Consider the following 18,971-nt stretch of genomic DNA (forward strand, 5'->3'; position numbering starts at 1 on the left):
GGCAACCCACTCCAGTATTCTTGCCTGGAGAATCCCATGGACAGAGGAGCCTGGCGGACTACAGTCCATAGGGTTGCAAAGTCAGACATGACTGAAGCGATTTAGCACGCATACACACAAGACACTCATAAAGATGGGAACAACCTTTCCAGACTCAGGGGCCATTTCTCTAGGGGTGGCGCGTCAGGTTGGAAGAGGAAGGCAATGCTTCTGGAATAACCCCATCTAGATGTCTCTTGTTTGGTTGTTTCATGAGAGCAGATATGATCCTTTGTTTCAGTTGCAATTGTTTTTTCCTCACATGTCCTGACCTAGACACAGGAGTTGCTCACTCAAATCTCCTGACACTTGCAAGCTCCCCTGTATCAAGCCTTGGTTCATCCATCAATGAATAGATAAAGACGATGTGGTACATAAATACAATGGAAGATTACCTGACCATCAAAAGAATAAAATAATGCCACTTGAAACAATATCGACAGCCCTAGAGATGATCATATTAAGTGAAATAAGTCAGAAAGAGAAAGACACATATCGCTTATATATGAAATCTTTAAAGATGATACAAATGAACTTGTTTATAAAACAGAAACAGATTCACAGGCATAGAAAACAAAGTTATGGTTACCACAGGGGAAAGGTGGGGGAGTGATAAATTAGAAGTTTGGGATTAACATATATACACTATTATATATGGAGAAAGCAACGGCACCCCACTCCAGTACTCTTGCCTGGAAAATCCCATGGACAGAGGAGCCTGGTAGGCTGTAGTCCATGGGGTCCCTAAGAGTCGGACATGACTGAGCGACTTCACTTTCACTTTTCACTTTCCTGCATTGGAGAAGGAAATGGAAACCCACTCCAGTGTTCTTGCCTGGAGAATCCCAGGGACGGGGGAGCCTGGTGGGCTGCTGTCTATGGGATCGCACAGAGTCGGACACGACTGAAGCGACTTAGCAGCAGCAACTATTATATATAGAATAGATATTCAACAAGGACCCATAGCACAGGGAAGTCGACTCAAGACTCTGTGATAACCTACATGGAAAAAGAATCTGAAAAAGAACAGATAGATGTGTATGTGTAACTGAATCACTTCACTATACACTTGAAACCAAGCAACATTGTAAATCAACTGCTGCTGCTGCTGCTAAGTCGCTTCAGTCTTGTCCGACTCTGTGCGACCCCATAGACAGCAGCCCACCAGGCTCCCCGGTCCCTGGGATTCTCCAGACAAGAATACTGGAGTGGGTTGCCATTTCCTTCTCCAATGCAGAAAAGTGAAAGTGAAGTCGCTCAGTCGTATCCGACTCTTAGCGACCCCATGGACTGCAGCCCACCAGGCTCCTCCGTCCATGGGATTTTCCAGGCAAGAGTACTGGAGTGGGGTGCCACTGCCTTATCTGACTATCAGATCAGATCAGATCAGTCGCTCAGTCGTGTCCGACTCTTTGCGACCCCATGAATCTGACTATAGTCCAACAAAAAATAAGAATTAAAAAAGAAAGATCAGAATCTCTTTAGTGAAAAGATAATACCTTTCCCTATACGGAGAGCTTTCTTGAACCCTTGTTTTGCAAGCGGAATCCTATCACCTATCTGTGAGTGCCTACTGGGCCAGGGAAATTTCAGCTGCAGGGAACAGCATCCACCTTGAGTTGCTTAAGGAGGAAAGGAAAGCTCTGTGAGCAGAGAGTGGGGAAGCCTGGAGCTCAAGGCTGAGCTTGCGCGTTCAGGGCTCAAAGCCACGTCTCCGACAGGTCGATGGGACGGTTGCCCCTGCAGCCTTCGGCAGAACCACGGAGTCGGCGCTGTCTGCCTCTCCCTGTGCCCACAGCACGGGGCCAACTCTCTTCCGCCCTTGGCTTGCTTCTGAATCCAGGGTTTCGATGTCTGTGTCTGATTGGCAGAGCCTAGATCACACGCCTGCAGCGAGGGAAGCTGGGAAACGTAGTTACGAAGGTTCTGCTTCAGGAGCACGGGACAAACGCTGTGGGACCTAAACATGGGTCCATCTGCCCCTGCAAGGATACGGTTCACCGGCCACTGCAGTCGTTGACCTTCAACACACCCTGACGGGAGTGAAGGGAGATCAGGAGGGAGGCACTCTGGGCTCTGGGGAGACTGGCAGGACAGGCCTTTAGGTAGTTGTTGGCGGAGATTTCCAGGAGACGATTTCACGAGCTCGGCCTCTTGCTCATACCTAGAGAAGCACTAAAATCATTAACGGACGCATCTGCTCCTCGTGACCAGCGCCCACCGTCTTGTGACCCGCGGCCACCTTCTGCCAAAATGTGTGCTCGGTTGTCCTTAACTCCCTTCCCCAAAACCACAAATACTCCAGGCTTCCTCCTACCCCTTCGGAGCAGCTCCTAGAGCTATCTGAGTGCTGTCGTCCAGGCTAGAGTCCCTATTTTGCCCCAAATGAAGCTTAACTCACAACTCTCATGTGAGCCTTTTTTCCCCCCGGTCAATAGACCCTATCAGAGAAGGCAGTGTGTTCAAAAGTTGCGGTCAGGCTTCCCTGACGGTCCAGGGGTTACGACTCTGCGCTCCCACTGCAGGGGGCGCGGATTCAATCCCTGGTTGCTGAATTCCATGTGCCATGGGGTGCAGTCCAAGGGCGGGGGGAAGGAAAATACATAAATAGTAAGAAATAAAAGATATGGTCAGCCCCAGGTTACAGATGTCCCCTGCCCCTTGCGGTTCTCAAAAAAGTTTCCTCTTTGATTTCTGCCTGTTTCTATTCTAGAGAACGATTCAGCCCCAGCCTGGGACTCTGGGGAAGGAAGAGGCTTCCGATTGTTCCCGGCACCACACAAGCTGGGTGTCTGTATGCCCGCAGCGAGGACAGAGGGTGGCTTTTAAGAGGTGACAGTATTTAGGCCTCCTTGCAGCAAAGCGGGATAATTAAGAGGAAGAATCCAAAAGGGAAGAAAGCAATAATTGCCTTCAAATTTGTTATTTTAAAAACCGCAGTCATTTTTTTTTCTATGTGCCACAGGGCGGGTTGCTGTGGGTAATTCAGCAGTCTTCGCTTATGATCAGGGCTCAGCAACTCACTAAGCAGGCACTTCAAGCCGTGCAGTACGATTTCTAGCCCCACAACACCCACCTTTCCATTCCTCTTGGGGTATTTGGTCACCACAGAGATTTTTAACCTAGCTTGGATGCATAGGGCATAATCTAAGCAAAGTTGGGGTTTACATAATTCATTTCCTCAACCACAGGCTGCCTTAATCAGAGATTATGAGATAGCCCTTCAAGGGAAACCCACAATGAAAAACTATTGCTATTCCCAAAGCAGAACGACCATGTGAATAACCCTACAATGGATGTGAGAACACAGGTATCTCTTGGAGACTCGGATTTCATTTCCTCTGGGTTCCCACAAGTGGGATTGCTGGCAGTCCTAACCATAGCCCTGCTTCTCTTTGCCCTGTGATCAGACTCCTTAAACTAAGCAGTGAATAATGAATGAATGAGTCCATGTGACTCTAGATGGAAAACAGACTATGTGATAGACCTCCGGGAATGACCACTAGGACCATTCGTGCCCATTAGATACCTTTGGCTGTTAGTAACAGAAAACCCTCCACTCAAATTGGCATAGAAGATCTGTGCCCATTAGATACCTTTGGCTGTTAGTAACAGAAAACCCTCCACTCAAATTGGCATCAAAGGTCTGATTTATTATCTCATATACTAGAACTCCAGAGGGAGATAGAATTCAAGGTTGTTGAATTCAGTTTAATTCAGTGACTCAACGATACCCTCAAGGATAAGGGTCTTTTCTGTCTTCCCACTCTGACACCAGGATTCAGATTTATCCTTAAGCTGACTACTCCCGTGGTCACAAGACGGCTGCTGGAGTTCCAGCTGTCACGTCCAGACAAGACAACATTCAAAAGGAGAGAAGTCATATCTTTTTAGGCTTCACCTTATTAACAGTGATAAGTCCTTTCCCAGAGGACTCGAAATCCCTCGCACCTCAATGGCCAGCCGGGTCACATGCTTGGCCTAATCCTACCACTAATGAAGAGAACCAGACCACCGCAACTGACCTCACTGATTAGGATTTACCCACGAGTCATGTGGGAGGAGGGGCAGGAACCTAAGCAAAGTCAAGACTCCCCAGTAAGGACGTGGGAGGAACTTTCAGCGGTGTTTGTGATGGGCATGAACTTCATTTCTTTTGACCTCACACAGCCGTGGTTCCAGCCGGAGAGCAAGTTCAAAAATTAGTCACTGTTGGGTGTTATTCCATTCTCGATGCTCACAGAAAGTCCTTCTGATGGGCTTAGGGCCAGGAATCCCTTAGAGCAACAGTCCGTTTCTCCTGTTGCAACCCTAGGCTGTGACTGCAGTTGACAGGACGCTCCTCACTTCTGACCCAGCTTTTCTTGTACTTTACTCCTCCTTGCTTTGCAAGAGCGCAATCAACATAACAGCTCCTCTGATACGCAGAAATGGAAAGGAAATCAAGAGCTTCAGATGGCACTCCCCGTGGCCTGGCTGTTTCCCAAGATGCCTCAGCTAGGGATGGCCTCAATGGAGAGGCTGGGGACTGAACTTGATTTTGGAAAAAACAAAACCAAACAAATAAAAATGCGTAGACCAGAGGCATCTTCCCTGCTTCCCCACCCCCCACCCTCGCCCCCACTTAACTCCTGGGGATAATAACTTAGCAGTCAGGAACTGGCTGCCTGCTGGTTTGGATGTTTGCCTGGGGAGTGTCTTAAAAATGAAAATTAGGAATTTCCCTGGTGTTCAGTGGCTAAGACTCCACACTCCCAATCCAGGGGGCCCAGGTTCAATCCCTGGTCAGGGAGCTAATCCTACATCCTGAACCTAAAGGTCCCACATGCTATAAGGAAGACTGAATATCTCAGTTGCCACAACCAGGACCCAGTGCAGCTAAATAAATGAATAAAAGAAAATAAGATAAAATAATGACAGTTGTTCACAGGCATTTCAACAAGGGATTTCAGCTACAAATCCAGATGGCAAGCCCTTTGCAAAATGAGAGGATCTGCCACTGGGCCTGCTCTCCCAGAAGACAGCCAATGGCTGCTGTGGCCCTGTGGTGGGGGCGGGGAGGGGTGGGGCACGTTGTCCCCTGTGCCACCGTTCCCGCCACGCCCTAGCGCCACCAGCCCATTTCATTTGTTTCCACTGTCTGTCCGCCCGCCCACAGTGAGCGCTGAGAGGACGCACCACCCGCCAGTCCGTCATTCCCTGTTTGACGTGTGACATGCGGCATGCTACTCGACGTTTCAGAGTCCCCCAGTGAAAGAGCACCTCCTGAGGGCTCAGACAGTAAAGAGTCCGCCTGCAACGCAAGAGACCCGGGTTCCGTCCCTGGTCCAGAAACCCCTGGGGAAGGGAATGGCAACCCACCCCAGTATTCTAGCCTGGAGAATCCCCTGGACAGAGGAGCCTGGCGGGCTGTAGTCCATGGGGTCACAAAGAGTCGGACACGACTGAGCGACTCACACAGCGCTACACAAGAGTACTGGAGTGGGGTGCCATTGCCTTCTCCAGGGAGCAGATACCAATTTAGCATATATAGATGTCAAACTTGGAGCTACTTTCCTGGCGTTCCAGTGGTTAAGACTCCATGCTTCCAACACAAGGGGTGTGGGTTCAATCCCTGGTCTGAGAACTAAGATCCCATATGCCATGCAGCATGGCCAAGAAAATATAATAAATAAGTAAAGAAGTCAAACTTGGAAGTTCCAAATAGGTTATAGACGATTTCATGCCAATTATATGCAGATTAGTAACGTGTGGTATATAAATCCCGGGTCTCCTGCACTGAAGGTGGATTTTTTACCAACTGAGCTACAAGGGAAGCCCAAGAGCTAGCTCAAGGGCACCTAGTTTGTAAATTGGAAAAAAATAAACAGAATAAAACCCATCCTTTAACCTCTAAGGCAGTTTCTAGTTTTTATATCACATCTGCCTCCTGCAAATACTCCAGAGTCAAATGGTAATTCCCCTCCCAGGACAGTTAACGTCTGTTTCTCTAGGAAGGAAGTGAATAAATGGAACAAGTCTTAATCTGCTTTCCCTTCTCTGAACCTTAAGTATCATCAGCATCTCAGCCACTAGCGGGTGGCCGAAAAGGTCACTGAGCTTCAAAGGATTTCCTGACCAGATGTCTTACACACCTAAATACTACTGTTAATTCTTTGGGCTGGTCATTGTACTCCGGAAATTGACTCTTAGAATGTAAATATTTCTAGGTAGGTGACATATTAGGATATTTAAGTCATTAATACCTTGGCATTAAATACCAGGTATTAGAAACTAACCTGGGAGGAAATCCTATAGTATATAATGTCTAGTGGTAGGGCTAAACTTATTATCTATTTGTTGTGATTTGAAAGGATACCAGGAAGAAGATGGCTTGTATCAAATGCTTTTTACTCCACAGGCATCTGAAGTTCTACCCTTAGGATAATTTTTAATTAAATTTGAATTAAGAATTGCTCTACTTTGACAGCAATATTGTGCTACGATCATCAAACTTGCTGGAAGACTGAAACTTAATTATCTCAATCACTACAAAGAGAGGGAATTACGTGATGTGATAGAGGCGGTAAATGTCACTCACTGCAATATGCAAACTGACGCATTGTCATCTTCAGTGTGCTCAGTGGTACATGCCACATACACTCAATTAAAAGAATTTCCCTGCTTCAGGGCTCATTTCAGTAAAACATGCAAATATTTCCTCGTGACAGTGGTAAGAGGTTAAGGCATTCATGCTTTGAATAAATTGATTTAGAACTAATTTCTTTCTAGTCTAAAGGATGGAGGAGCATGAAAAACTTGAAAGCATAACCTTTCTTGGCCTCCTAGAGGCGTTAATGACAAAAGATCTCCCTGGGTTGGGTTGACCTGCCTGGGAGGGAGTCTGAGTAGAAAAGCAAGGGTTTTCCATCACAAGGAGAGTGTGAAGCCCACGGACTTGGGAGGACTCAGAAAGGAAGGCTGCTACTTGGTTGAGGAAATGTCCTTCTCATTGTAGATGGCTCTGAGAAGGAGGGGTTCTACTGGAAAACTGTTGGTGCCCAATCAGAAGGTATGCAGATGACACCACCCTAATGGCAGAAAATGAAGAGGAACTAAAGAGCCTCTTGATGAAGGTGAAAGAGTGAAAAAGCTCACCGAAAACTCAACATTCAAAAAACTAAGATCACAGCATCTGGTCCCACCACTTCATGGCAAATGCATGGGAGAAAAATGGAAACAGTGACAGACTTTATTTTTTTCGGCTCCAAAATTACTGCAGATGGTGACTGCAACCATGAAATCAACAGATTGCTCCTTGGAAGAAAAGCTATGACAAACCTAGACAGCGTATTAAAAAGCAGAGATACCACTTTCCCAACAAAGGTCCATCCAGTCAAGGCTATGGTTTTCCCAGTAGTCGTGTACTGATGTGAGAGTTGCACTATAAAGAAAGCTGAGCACAGAAGAATTGATGGTTTTGAACTGTGGTGTTGGAGAAGACTCTTCAGATTCCTTTGGACAGCAAGGAGATCCAATCAGTCCATCCTAAAGGAGATCAGTCCTGAATATTCATTGAAAGGACTGATGCTGAAGCTGAACCTCCAATACTTTGGCCACCTGATGTGAAGAACTGACTCACTGGAAAAGACCCTTATGCTGGGAAAGATTGAGGACAGGAGGAAAAGGGGACGACAGAGGATGAGATGGTTGGATGGCATCACAGACACAATGGACATGAGTTTGAGTAAGCTCCGGGAGTTGGTGAAGGACAGGGAGGCCTGGCATGCTGCAGTCCATGGGGTCGCAGAGTTAGAGGCGACTTGGCGGCCAATCAGAAGGTGAAGTTGTCAAGATGACCGCCGGGTGTCGCCATCAGCCAAATTACTGAAGCACTCTCTTTGCTGAGTCAGAATGTTGCAGCCAGGAAGATTTTCCAGTTCCTTTGGTATAATATTTTAAATTGTTTTGTTTCACTTCACTTCATTTCCTTTTAATTTAATTTTTGTTTTTAGGCCGTGGCTGTGAAAGCTGGGAATCTCAGTCAGGAGGCCACCAGGGAACTCCTTGTTCTAATAACCCTTTTATGGAAACGTGGTTTCCTGTTCAAGCTGTCAAGGTCAGGTGTTAGAGCTGCTGCTAAGTCGCTTCAGTCGTGTCCGACTCTGTGCGACCCCACAGACGGCAGCCCATCAGGCTCTCCCATCCCTGGGATTCTCCAGGCAAGAACACTGGAGTGGGTTGCCATTTCCTCCTCCAATGCATGAAAGTGAAAAGTGAAAGTGAAGTTGCTCAGTCGTGTCCGACCCTCAGCAACCCCATGGACTGCAGCCCACCAGGCTCCTCTGTCCATGGGATTTTCCCGGCTAGAGTACTGGAGTGGGGTGCCATCGCCTTCTCCGAGGTGTTAGAGCAGAGGGTCTCTATTACCCAGGAAGTCCATGGGGGGAAGGAAACAGGTGAGTGCAACACGCAGGTGGAGCCTTGATGGCAGAAAGAGAAGTCAAGATTTGAAGCTGCAGAAACTACCCTGCCCGAAGCCATATATCAAGTCTGTGGCTAAAAAAAAAAAGGCGGTGGCTGAACTGGGGTTCCTGTGACCTCCTGAGGAGGAATCCAGTCATCTCTCTGTGACAGTAATCTGAAGGATTACTCCTCATCCCACATGGAACAAAACACAGAAAAGATAGAAGGAGCTGCTGTTAGAGTCTGAGGACAAAGTCTTGCCTAAGCAAGGTTTGGGGGCAAGTGTCAGGCAGTCCCATTTACTGCAGGCTTGTTTGCTCTGAAAAAGAGCCTGGAGTCGCCAGGGGGAAGGAGTGGGATTTCAGAAATACAACAGGACAGACCGGTCCTAGGAAATAAGAGGACAGCGGGCAGGGGAGACCGAGGAGAGACGCCTGGAGGAGAGGAGCCGTGAATTAGGGACAGAAGACTGCACAGAGAGCAGCAGAGGTGATTGAGATTAGAGGACACTCAGTGAAAGAGCAGGACTGGGTCCACCCTGCAGCCTCCCTGGAGCCTGAGGTCGTGCTCTTGTCACACTTGCCCCTCCCCAGCCTCACCTCCCTGACTTACCACTGCAGAAAAAATTTTTCCAGCCAGGCACTGATGTCACAGGGTGAATTTCAGCCATGGTCCTCTTTCCCAGCAGAGCTGGCATTTTGGGATGGCCTCTCCTTTTGAAGAAAAGGTGTGGTCCAGGGACTTCCTGAGGTGGTACAGTGGTTAAGACTCTGCTTCCACTGTAGGGGGCATGGGTTCCATCCCTGGCCGGGGAACTAGGATCATGCATGTGACATGGTGTGGCCCCCAAAAAAGGTGTTGTCTGCTTTGAGCAACAGTATGGGGGGTGGTTGTCGAGAGTGATAAGCTGGCAAGGTCAGTTGTCTAGAGTAGAGGGTCTCTATCCCCCAGGAGTGACACACTTGGGTGGAGCCTTGAAGGCAGAAGAAGTGGGTGGATGTATTGATCACAATGCCTAGGACAGTGGGAGCTCATTATTGGTTAGCTAAATTGATACATCCTACTGACTTTGAAGAGGCTCCTTGGCAACGGAGCATCACAGCATTTAGGAAAATTCTTCCAGTGTGAGTACCTGAAATGGATGGAAGCTGCAAGAGCTTGATGGGAAGACTTTTACCAAAAAAAAAAAAGGCTTTATTGAGATATAATTCACATACCATACAATTTACCCATTTAAAGTGCCCCATCCAACAGTTTTTAGTATGTTCAAAGATATATGCAATCATTTGCCACCACGGCTGAGTTTAAAACATTTTCATCACCTCAAGAAGAAATCCGCCACCCTTAATCTCCCACCGTGTCCCCATCCTCCCTGCCCCCCAACACAGAGCAACCATGATTCCGTTTTCTGTCTCTATGGATCTCCCCATTCCGAATTTCCTCTGAATATCCATTCACATGGTATGCGGTCCTTTGAGTCTGGCTCCTCTCACTTAACGTGTTCCAGGTCTGCCCACTCTGGAGTATGTACCGGTGCCCCGTTCTTTTCATGGCTGAGTAATATTTCACTTTATGTATTCACATGCACCACGTTGGCATTAATTCATCTGCAATGGGCATTTGGGTTGTTTCCACTTTTCAGCTGTTATGAAAAATGCACGTTATAAATATTCATGTATAGGTTTCTGTGTGGATATGTTTTCCTTTGTCTTGGTCAGAATTGATGGTTCCTATGGCAACTTTATATTTAATCATTTGAAGAGCCAGATGGTTTTCCAAAGTGACTGCACCATTTTACATCTCCCCCAGCCATGTATGCTGGGTTCTGATTCATCACTTTGTCACCAACATTTTTTGCTGCTGACTTTCTGATTGTAGTCATCCTAAGGTATGGGAAGTGGGATCTCACGGCTTTACTTTTCATTTCCCTGATGACTCGTTATATGAAGTATTTTTTCTCTACTGTTTCCCATTTGAATCTTTACTATTCCTTCTTTTTGCTCATTTTATGTTTAGTTTGATCTTTTTTTCTGTGTGCCAAGATGGAAGGTTATGTCATTGATCTGTGATCTTCTTTTTCAATAGAGACAGCATTTACAGCTATAAACTTCCCCTAAGCACTGCTGTAGTTGGATCCCATAAATTGTGGTATGCCGCATCTTCACTCATCTGGATTCTGTGGGGGAAGATATTTGGGTAGAAGGAAGAACTTGGATAAAGGCATAGAGGTAGGAAAGTTTGGGTCAAGTTTGGTGGACAGTCTGGCAAGAGTAGAGGGTGTGTGCAGAAGTTTGAGTGACGGAAGAAGGTTAAGTTGGAGCCATCTTTAATGAACGACTAAAGCCTTCATACAGGATGGATTTCAGAGCCTCAGTTGCCATTTCTAGGACTGTTGGGTTTTTTCACTTTCTTCCTAGATGTGGAGTGAGTGGCTTTCTGAAGGTGCAAGAAACAGGTGGGGAAAGGTTTAGAAGGAGGGACAGGCGTGGGGTCAATACAAACAGAGTCAGTGCAATCCCGCAATGACCTCCCAGTCCTGGAGAAGTGACCCGTCGGGGTCTGGCCACCACAGCGACCGCTTCCCAGGCAGCAGGAAACACTGACAAGGTTTCCAATAGCTGCACCCTGTCCCCCGTAGGAAGAGAAATTGTATGTCCTTGCTTCAGCACTGGCTAAGTGTTAAGTTTTAAAAATAATAACAATCTGGTTGCTCATCTGGTTGCTCATCCTTCGCCGTTTGAAACTCTTTCTTCAGCTTCCATGTCACGACACTTCCCTGAGTTTCCTCCCCCGACTCCCTGCCTCCTCCAACACTGCCCACGAAGCCGGAGCCTCTCAAGGCGCTGACGTCAGTCTCCTCTGCTCACACCAGTCCCCCTCCCTCTGCAGTCTCATCTCATGTCTGCCCAGGGCTTCAATGATCATTTGTACCGTGATCTTGAGCTCAAATAGCAGCCAGCTCTTTGCTCTAAGCTCTGAGCCAGTACCAAGACTTGCCCACCCAGTCTCTCCACTCCAACTCATTTGATCGAGACTAAACTCACACTCTCCTCATTCAACCTCAGACCTGGCCTCCTTGCTACCGCAAGAGGCTCTCACTGTTTTCCCTTGATCACCGCAACAGCCTTCTAACTGGTCTTCTAGAACTCTCTCTCGCCTCCTTCCTGCAGTTCTTCATACTGCAGACAGGACGATTTACTTGAAATGATCTTGTCAGCGCCTATAGCAGATTAGTTACTTTTTGGCCATCCGGAGCAGCTGAACACACTTCCTGTGTTGGAAAACTCCCTCCTAAAGAATCCTGGTTGGACACAGACCCTGCCTCCTAAGACTGTTTTTAGTCGTAGAGACTCTCACTTCTCTTGTCCTTTGGCCTCTGCCCGACCAGCCTTGTTCTGTGAGCCTCACACTGGCCCTGGTCCCTCCTCCTCTGCACACACCCTGCCCTCCCCTCCCCTCTTGCCTGGGTAACTTGTTTTCCCTTCAGAGCTCCGGCTGAGTGTCCCTTCTTCAGAGAAATCTTCTGTGACTTCGTGGTCTGGGGCAGATTCTCTGCTGTAAGCCCTTAAGGGATGGGAGCTTTCTCTGGGAATCATGTATCCCTGTGCTAGTTACTGGGAATCCGTTTGGGTGCCCCCGTCAGGTTGGGCACTGAATATGCAGGCAAAAATCAGCTGCCCTTCAAGGACCCCACGGTCTCCCTGGGGGCCACGGACAGCACCACGGGATGAGTGCTGGCACAGTGCTCAAGACCCCACCAGCAAAGCGCCCTGGGGGCAGAGGAATGAGGAACCGACCGCTGCAGGATCACAGGCCAGCTGCATGGAGGCAGTGGTGCCTGAACCAGGTCCTGAAGGAGTCGGGGAGGGTGGGAAGTCCTTCCAGGCAGAAGGAATGTGCATACCCAAGGCCAGAAAGTGAAAAAGCACGTGGCAGACCAGTGAAATGCAGAGCACGCCGGTGCCACTTGAGCAGAGGATGAGGAGGGAAGGGGAGTGAGGAGGAAGACCAGAGACAAGCCTGGAAAGGTAGGTTGGGTCAGACTCAGAGGCTCGTCAGGTGCTCCCATGAGCCACAAGGAACTGTCTAAGTACTTAATTCTGACCACAGTGTGAAGGACAGATCGAAAGGATTGAGGGACAGGGAGATAATACGTAAGATGTATCTGTATCTTTATTACACTTGGACTGCAGGGAGCTCAAATCAGTCCACCCTAAAGGAAATCAATCCTGAATATTCATTGGAAGGACTTATGGTGAAGCTGAAGCTCCAATACTTTGGCCACCTGATGCAAAGAGCCAACTTATTGAAAGAGATGCTGATGTTGGGAAAGATTGAAGACAGGAGGAGAAGGGGATGACAGTGGACAAGATGGTTGAATGGCATCACCGAGACTCAATGGACATGAGTTTGAGCAGGCTCTGGGAGGTGGTGAAGACAGGGAGGCCTGGCGTGCTGCAGTCCATAGGGTCACAAAGAGCCAGACGTGACTGAGTGACTGAACAACAAAAAACAAATCTTTATAGCTCCAGAATTTAGCAAAAGGAGAACCCAATAAATATAATAAACAGTGAAGAAATAACTCAGTAAGTGTGAGGGGTAGGTGAATCAATGAGTAAATAATCATAAAGTGGGACCATATGTGGTAAGTGCCATGAGAAGCACTGCACGCCACGGGAGGCCATGCACCCTGGTGAGAGTCAAAGCCCTGAGCTAGAGAACTTGCTGAGAGAGACAGGGCTAGGTGAACTTAGGAGACATTCTGAAGTGAAATCCATGGAGCTGAGTAGTTAGCCGCATACCGGCATTGAAGGAAAGGAATGAATGAATGAAGGTTAGGTTTGGCTTCCCTTGTGGCTCAGCTGGTAAAGAATCCGCCTGCAATGCGGGAGACCTGGGTTCGATCCCTGGGTTGGGAAGATCCCCTGGAGAAGGGAAAGGCCACCCATTCCAGTATTCTGGCCTGGAGAATTCCAGGGAATGTATAGTCCTTGGGGTCACAAAGAGTTGGACACGACTGAGCAGCCTTCACTTTTGCTAAAATGGAGAGCCCAGGTGGCAGTCCAGAGCTGGCATGGTGTGCCAGCGCCAGGGACGCATCACGTACGGTCCCTTCCATCCTCGTATTCAACATCCTCACCACGTGCCTTCCTGACACGGTCCAAGATGGGGGCTCCAGCATCACACCTGCCTCACAGCCAGCAGACTGCAGGAACGAGACAGAGTAGGGCACGCTGGTGACTTAAAAAAAAAAAAAAATATATATATATATATATATATATATATATATATATATATATATATTTGGCTGTGGTCGTCTTTGTTTCTGCACACAGGTTCTCTAGTTGCAGTGAGCAGGGGTCAGTCTGTGCTGTGGTGGGCGGGCTTCTCACTGTGGGGGCTTCTCTTGCTGGGGAGTACGGGCTCCAGGTGTGCAGGCTTTGGTAGTTGCTGCATGTGGGCTCAGCAGTCATGGTGCAGGGGCTTAGCTGCTCCATGGCACGTGGGAATCTTCCCAGACCAGGGGTTGAACCAGCGTCCCCTGCATTGCAGGGTGGATTCTTAACCACTGGACCACCCGGGAAGCCATGCTGCTGACTTTTAAGAACTTACTTCCTAAAACTGTTTTCCCTTACATAACATTGGTCATCATTTAATCATAGCTAATTTAAGGGAAGGCTGGGTGATGTCTTTCTTCTGGACAGCTAAAATTTGGAAGATGTATGGCTGAGAAATAAGATTTTTAAAAAACTGGAAAATAACTTGCCTCAAGGGGTCAAGAACGATTTCCATCATAGCTATTGGAGGACTATGAATGCAGAAAGAGAGGAGATGTCTAAGAAGGTTTTTAGGAAGCCTCAGAGTAAGGACAAATAAGTTTTGTTTGGAACATATCTACTTTGGGGTGGCCTGCGGAACCTCAAGTGGAAAACCAGGAGGCGTTGGAAAACATGTGTACAGTTTCATTCTTATTTCCTCTACCTAAGTTATGCTCCTTGAAGATGGTGACTCTGGGTTATCCATCCTTACATGCCCACCATGCCTTGCAAGTGTCAGGAATGGATAAAGATGGCAGGAAAATCAAGAAGGTGAAAAAGACAAGTGGCTAATGTTTAAAATTACAAATGGGAAAACTATAGAACCCAGCTACTGTAAGCCCTAGAAAGAGCTTTCTCAGGCCACTCTGGACAGGAAAGTTAGCCTGTACACACTGCATTCAGAGCCTACTAATGTAAACACACGGACACACTCATACCATGGACAGACCCGAAGAGCACTGCTTTTAACATGGAGCGTTCCATTTCGCAAGTTTATGGTGGGCGATGAGGGGTAAAGGGAGGTTTAGGAGATCTAGCTTCACAAGGGACCTGTCCAAGGTCACATGACCAGGCAATGTCACAGCCATGACTGGACCAGAGGCCTCAGGACCCCCAGGGCGAGGGAAGACGCTGCACCTGCCCTTAAGATGACCCGCCAGACTAAAGGAGCCACATTCTAGAGACACATACAGCAGCGTGAAAGGCACGCCAAGGGGAAGTCGTGACAGGCTTTCCTTGCCAGGTGTCAGCACTCCTGACGAGCAAAATAGTCCAGGAGAATCCCCCGCCAGACCCTTTTGTCTGCATGGATGATTCTAGCACGAACTTCCAGGATGATTCACAGATACCAGCTGGTGCCATCAATTAACAATGTCGTGATAGTTTCAGGTCAACAGCGAAGGGACTCAGCCAGACATACACATGCATCCAGAGCAGTGTGTGCATGACGCTCCCAAAGCCCCCCGTAGTCCTTCCCCTGCTGGTAACCATGGGTTCGTTTTCTATGTTTGCGAGTCACTTTCTGTATTGTGGGTAAGTTCACTTGTATCATTTCTTTTTAGATTCCACATATAAGGAATGTCATATAATATTTCTCCTATTAAAAAAAAAAAGGAAGATGGCCCTCCGAAGATAAGGGAATGAGCTCTCTTTGAGTCTTCCAGGGCTGTGAGAGACTGGGGCCAAGGACCTGGACGATTTAATCCGGTTTTTACCAAGGGTGTTTACAGTGAGCAATTAAGGAACAGTTAAGGAATTAATCACTAATGAGTCATTAACCCTGCCCACTATTGTAGAGTTAACGAGCTGAGGCCAGATTATTAGAGCCGGTTCCCAATTAAGGGGACGATGCAGGGCAGAAAGTGCAGCACTGGCCTCTTGAACAGTCGGGGGAGCCGGCCTGCGGCTGCCCGGCCTCCCCTTTCCCGGGCAGGCCGAGCCCCCAGGGCTTGCGCTGGCTGGGCAGAGGAAAGGCCAGTTTTCCATTAATATTACCTTCCCTGAAAGTCTTTTTTTGTTTTTTGGATGGCCTCCTGGAGGCTTCAGTTCCACTAGCAGTAAAGGTCTGTGGGCAGAAAGGGGTGCGTGGACCTGAGACAGAACCGCGTGCGGCCAGGCTGGGGCCAGGGGCGCAAAACACTACATCTCACCCTAAACTGGTGGGGGCACATCAGAGGCCTGAGATCCAGTCGGTCCACCGGCTGCTCGAGGGACACAGGAGGAGCCTGGGGGCAGCCCTCCATTCCCAAACCCAGGGTTCACAGAGGGCTCTCTGTAAAAGCTTTCAAGTAACCGATGAACTGAGTGAAAAAGCTGGTTTAAAGCTCAACATTCAGAAAACTAAGATCATGGCATCCGGTCCCATCACTTCATGGGAAACAGATGCGGAAACAGTAGCAGACTTGACTTTTTGGGCTCCAAAATCACTGCAGATGGTGACTGCAGCCATGAAATTAAAATATGCTTGCTCCTTGGAAGAAAAGTTATTACCAAACTAGACAGCATATTAAAAAGCAGAGAGGTTACTTTGCTGACAAAGGCCTGTCTAGTCAGAGCTATGGTTTTCCCAGTAGTCATGTATGGATGTGAGAGTTGGACTATAAAGAAAGCTGAGCACTGAAGAATTGATGCTTTTGAACTGTGGTATTGGAGAAGACTCTTGAGAGTCCCTTGGACTGCAAGGAGATCCAACCAGTCCATCCTAAAGGAAATCAGTCCTGAATATTCATTGGAAGGACTGATGTTGAAGCTGAAACTCCAATACTTTGGCCACCTGATATGAGGAACTGACTCATTGGAAAAGACCTTTATGCTGGGAAAGATTGAAGGTGGAAGGAGAAGGGGACAGCACATGAGGTGGTTGGATGGCATCACTGACTCGATGGACATAAGTCTGAGTAAACTCTGGGGGTTGGTGATAGACAGGGAGGCCTGGTGTGCTGCAGTCCATGGGGTCGCAAAGAGTGAGACACAACTGAGCGACTGAGCTGAACTGAAGTGATGAACTTGGCGGAGAGAACCAAGCATGAGGACTTCCCTGCACCCCTTGTGGGGGCAGGGATCATCTCCCTTCGTGTAACATTTCCCATCTCCCCAGAAATTAACTATACATTTAAAATAAGTGAATAAGGGCTTCCCTGGTGGCTCAGCTGGTAAAGAATCCGCCTGCAATGCAGGAGACCTTGGCTCCATCTCTGGGTTAGAAGATCCCCTGGAAGAGGGCATGACAGCCCACTCCACAATTCTTGCCTAGGAAATCCCATGGACAAAGTCTGAGCCTGGTGGGCTACAGTCCATGGAGTTTCAAACAGTTGGACATGACTTAGCAACTGAGCTGAGCAATCACATATAAGGTGGCACTAGTTGGTAAAGCGGAGAAGGCAATGGCACCCCACTCCAGTACTCTTGCCTGGAAAAGCCCATGGACGGAGGAACCTGGTAGGCTGCAGTCCATGAGGTCGCTAAGAGTAGGACATGACTGAGCGACTTCACTTTCACTTTTCACTTTCATGCATTGGAGAAGGAAATGGCAACCCACTCCAGTGTTCTTGCCTGGAGAATCCCAGGGACGGGGGAGCCTGGTGGGCTGCCGTCTATGGGGTCACACAGAGTCGGACACGACTGAAGCGACTTAGCAGCAGCAGCAGCAGTTGGTAAAGAAACCGTCTACCCATGCAGGAGACTTAAGAGACCTGGGTTCAGTCCCTGGGTTGTGAAGATCCCCTGGAGGAGGGTAAGGCAAGCCACTCCAGTATTCTTGCCAGGAGAATCCCATGGACAGAGGATCCTGATGGGGTACAGTCCATGGGGTCGCAGAGAGTCGGACACGACTGAGCGACTGACACTTCACAGTAAGTGGATGCAGCGGGGCCGCCCCAGTCCAGGGTCTGACCTCTGGCAGAAGCCCGCCCCACCACAAGGGCTCCATCTCTCAGTCCTCCCACCCCGTCTCATCTACACCCTCCCCACCCCCTCCCGGCAGCAGGGATGAGAGCTCGGGCCAGAGGGAGACAGGACCGGGTTCCGAGAGCGGGAAGCCCACCGCGGTAGAACATCTGGGACGGGCCTCGGGCCACAGAGCAGGCGGGGGCCGAGCAAGGAAGACCCCGCGCGGCTGCGGCCGCCTCTGGACGCCGGGGCTCAGGAGACTGGCGACCCGCAGAGGCGGAGCCCTCGGTGCCCCGCGCCCCCGAGGGAGAGAAAAATAGCCACCAGCAGTCCGGAGACATCCCGCCGGGCGCGGAGGCGCCACGCTTACAGGCGGGAAAGAGATGCCTCCAAAAGGGAGAGAGGCGGAAACGGAAGTGCCCCAGCGCGGCAGGCGTGGCTGACGGAGGCTGGGCCAGCAGGGCCCTCCGCAAGGGCCGGGCTCTGGGCATTAACCGCGGTCCACGCGGAGCGAGAGGAACCTGCTGCAGCGGCTCCACCCGACGCGCCGGGCCCCGCCCTCCCCGCGGAGCTGTCCAGACAGAGGCGCCCCGCCCCTGCGGCCCTGCAGCCCTTCCAATGAGAGGCGCGCTTCCCCGCCCCACCCCTGCAGCCCGCCCAATCAGAGGCGCCTTTCCCCGCCCCGCCCCCGCGGCCCGGCTGCTGGGCCCCGGGCTGCTCGCATCGATGCTCCCGGGAGCCGAGGGCCGCGGTCCCGACTGTCCCACCCTCTCTTCCCGGCCCGGCTGCGGGTCAGACCCTCCTTCCTTCGAGGGAGTCCCCCAGGACGCCCTTAGACTGCCTTGATCCGACCTGGACTGAACCAAGGCCTGCTTAGAGCCGCACACCGCCTTTTCTCCCCGACCCCCGCGAAACCAGTGCCAACAGGTTCCTGTCCCGCTGAGGTGCACACATGTAGCGTAGTCTGGACCAAACTCGCAGCCTCATGGTGGAAGTCAAGGGCCACTTCCAGAGGGATGAAGGTTTACTGGGGTGGGGGGCAGTTTCCCCAGAGTCCTAGAAAAGGCGGGTGCCCCCCCCCACCCCCCACCGCCCCGCCGCCCCAATCACAGTCGGGAGAGTCTTGTTTCGGAAGCGGGGGTCTTCCTTGGCCGCCGCCTCCGCAAACTGCTTTCCGTAGCCGTGAGCTTGCGCGGCGGCCCCGGGTATTTCTCGATCGTCTAGGGTTTTAACACTCTTTACCGCAAGCCATTCTCACGTCCAGCCTGAGTAAAGTACCGC

Source organism: Bos indicus x Bos taurus, chromosome 24 (genome assembly GCF_003369695.1).
Source record: "Bos indicus x Bos taurus breed Angus x Brahman F1 hybrid chromosome 24, Bos_hybrid_MaternalHap_v2.0, whole genome shotgun sequence".
NCBI classification, from domain to species: domain Eukaryota; kingdom Metazoa; phylum Chordata; class Mammalia; order Artiodactyla; family Bovidae; genus Bos; species Bos indicus x Bos taurus.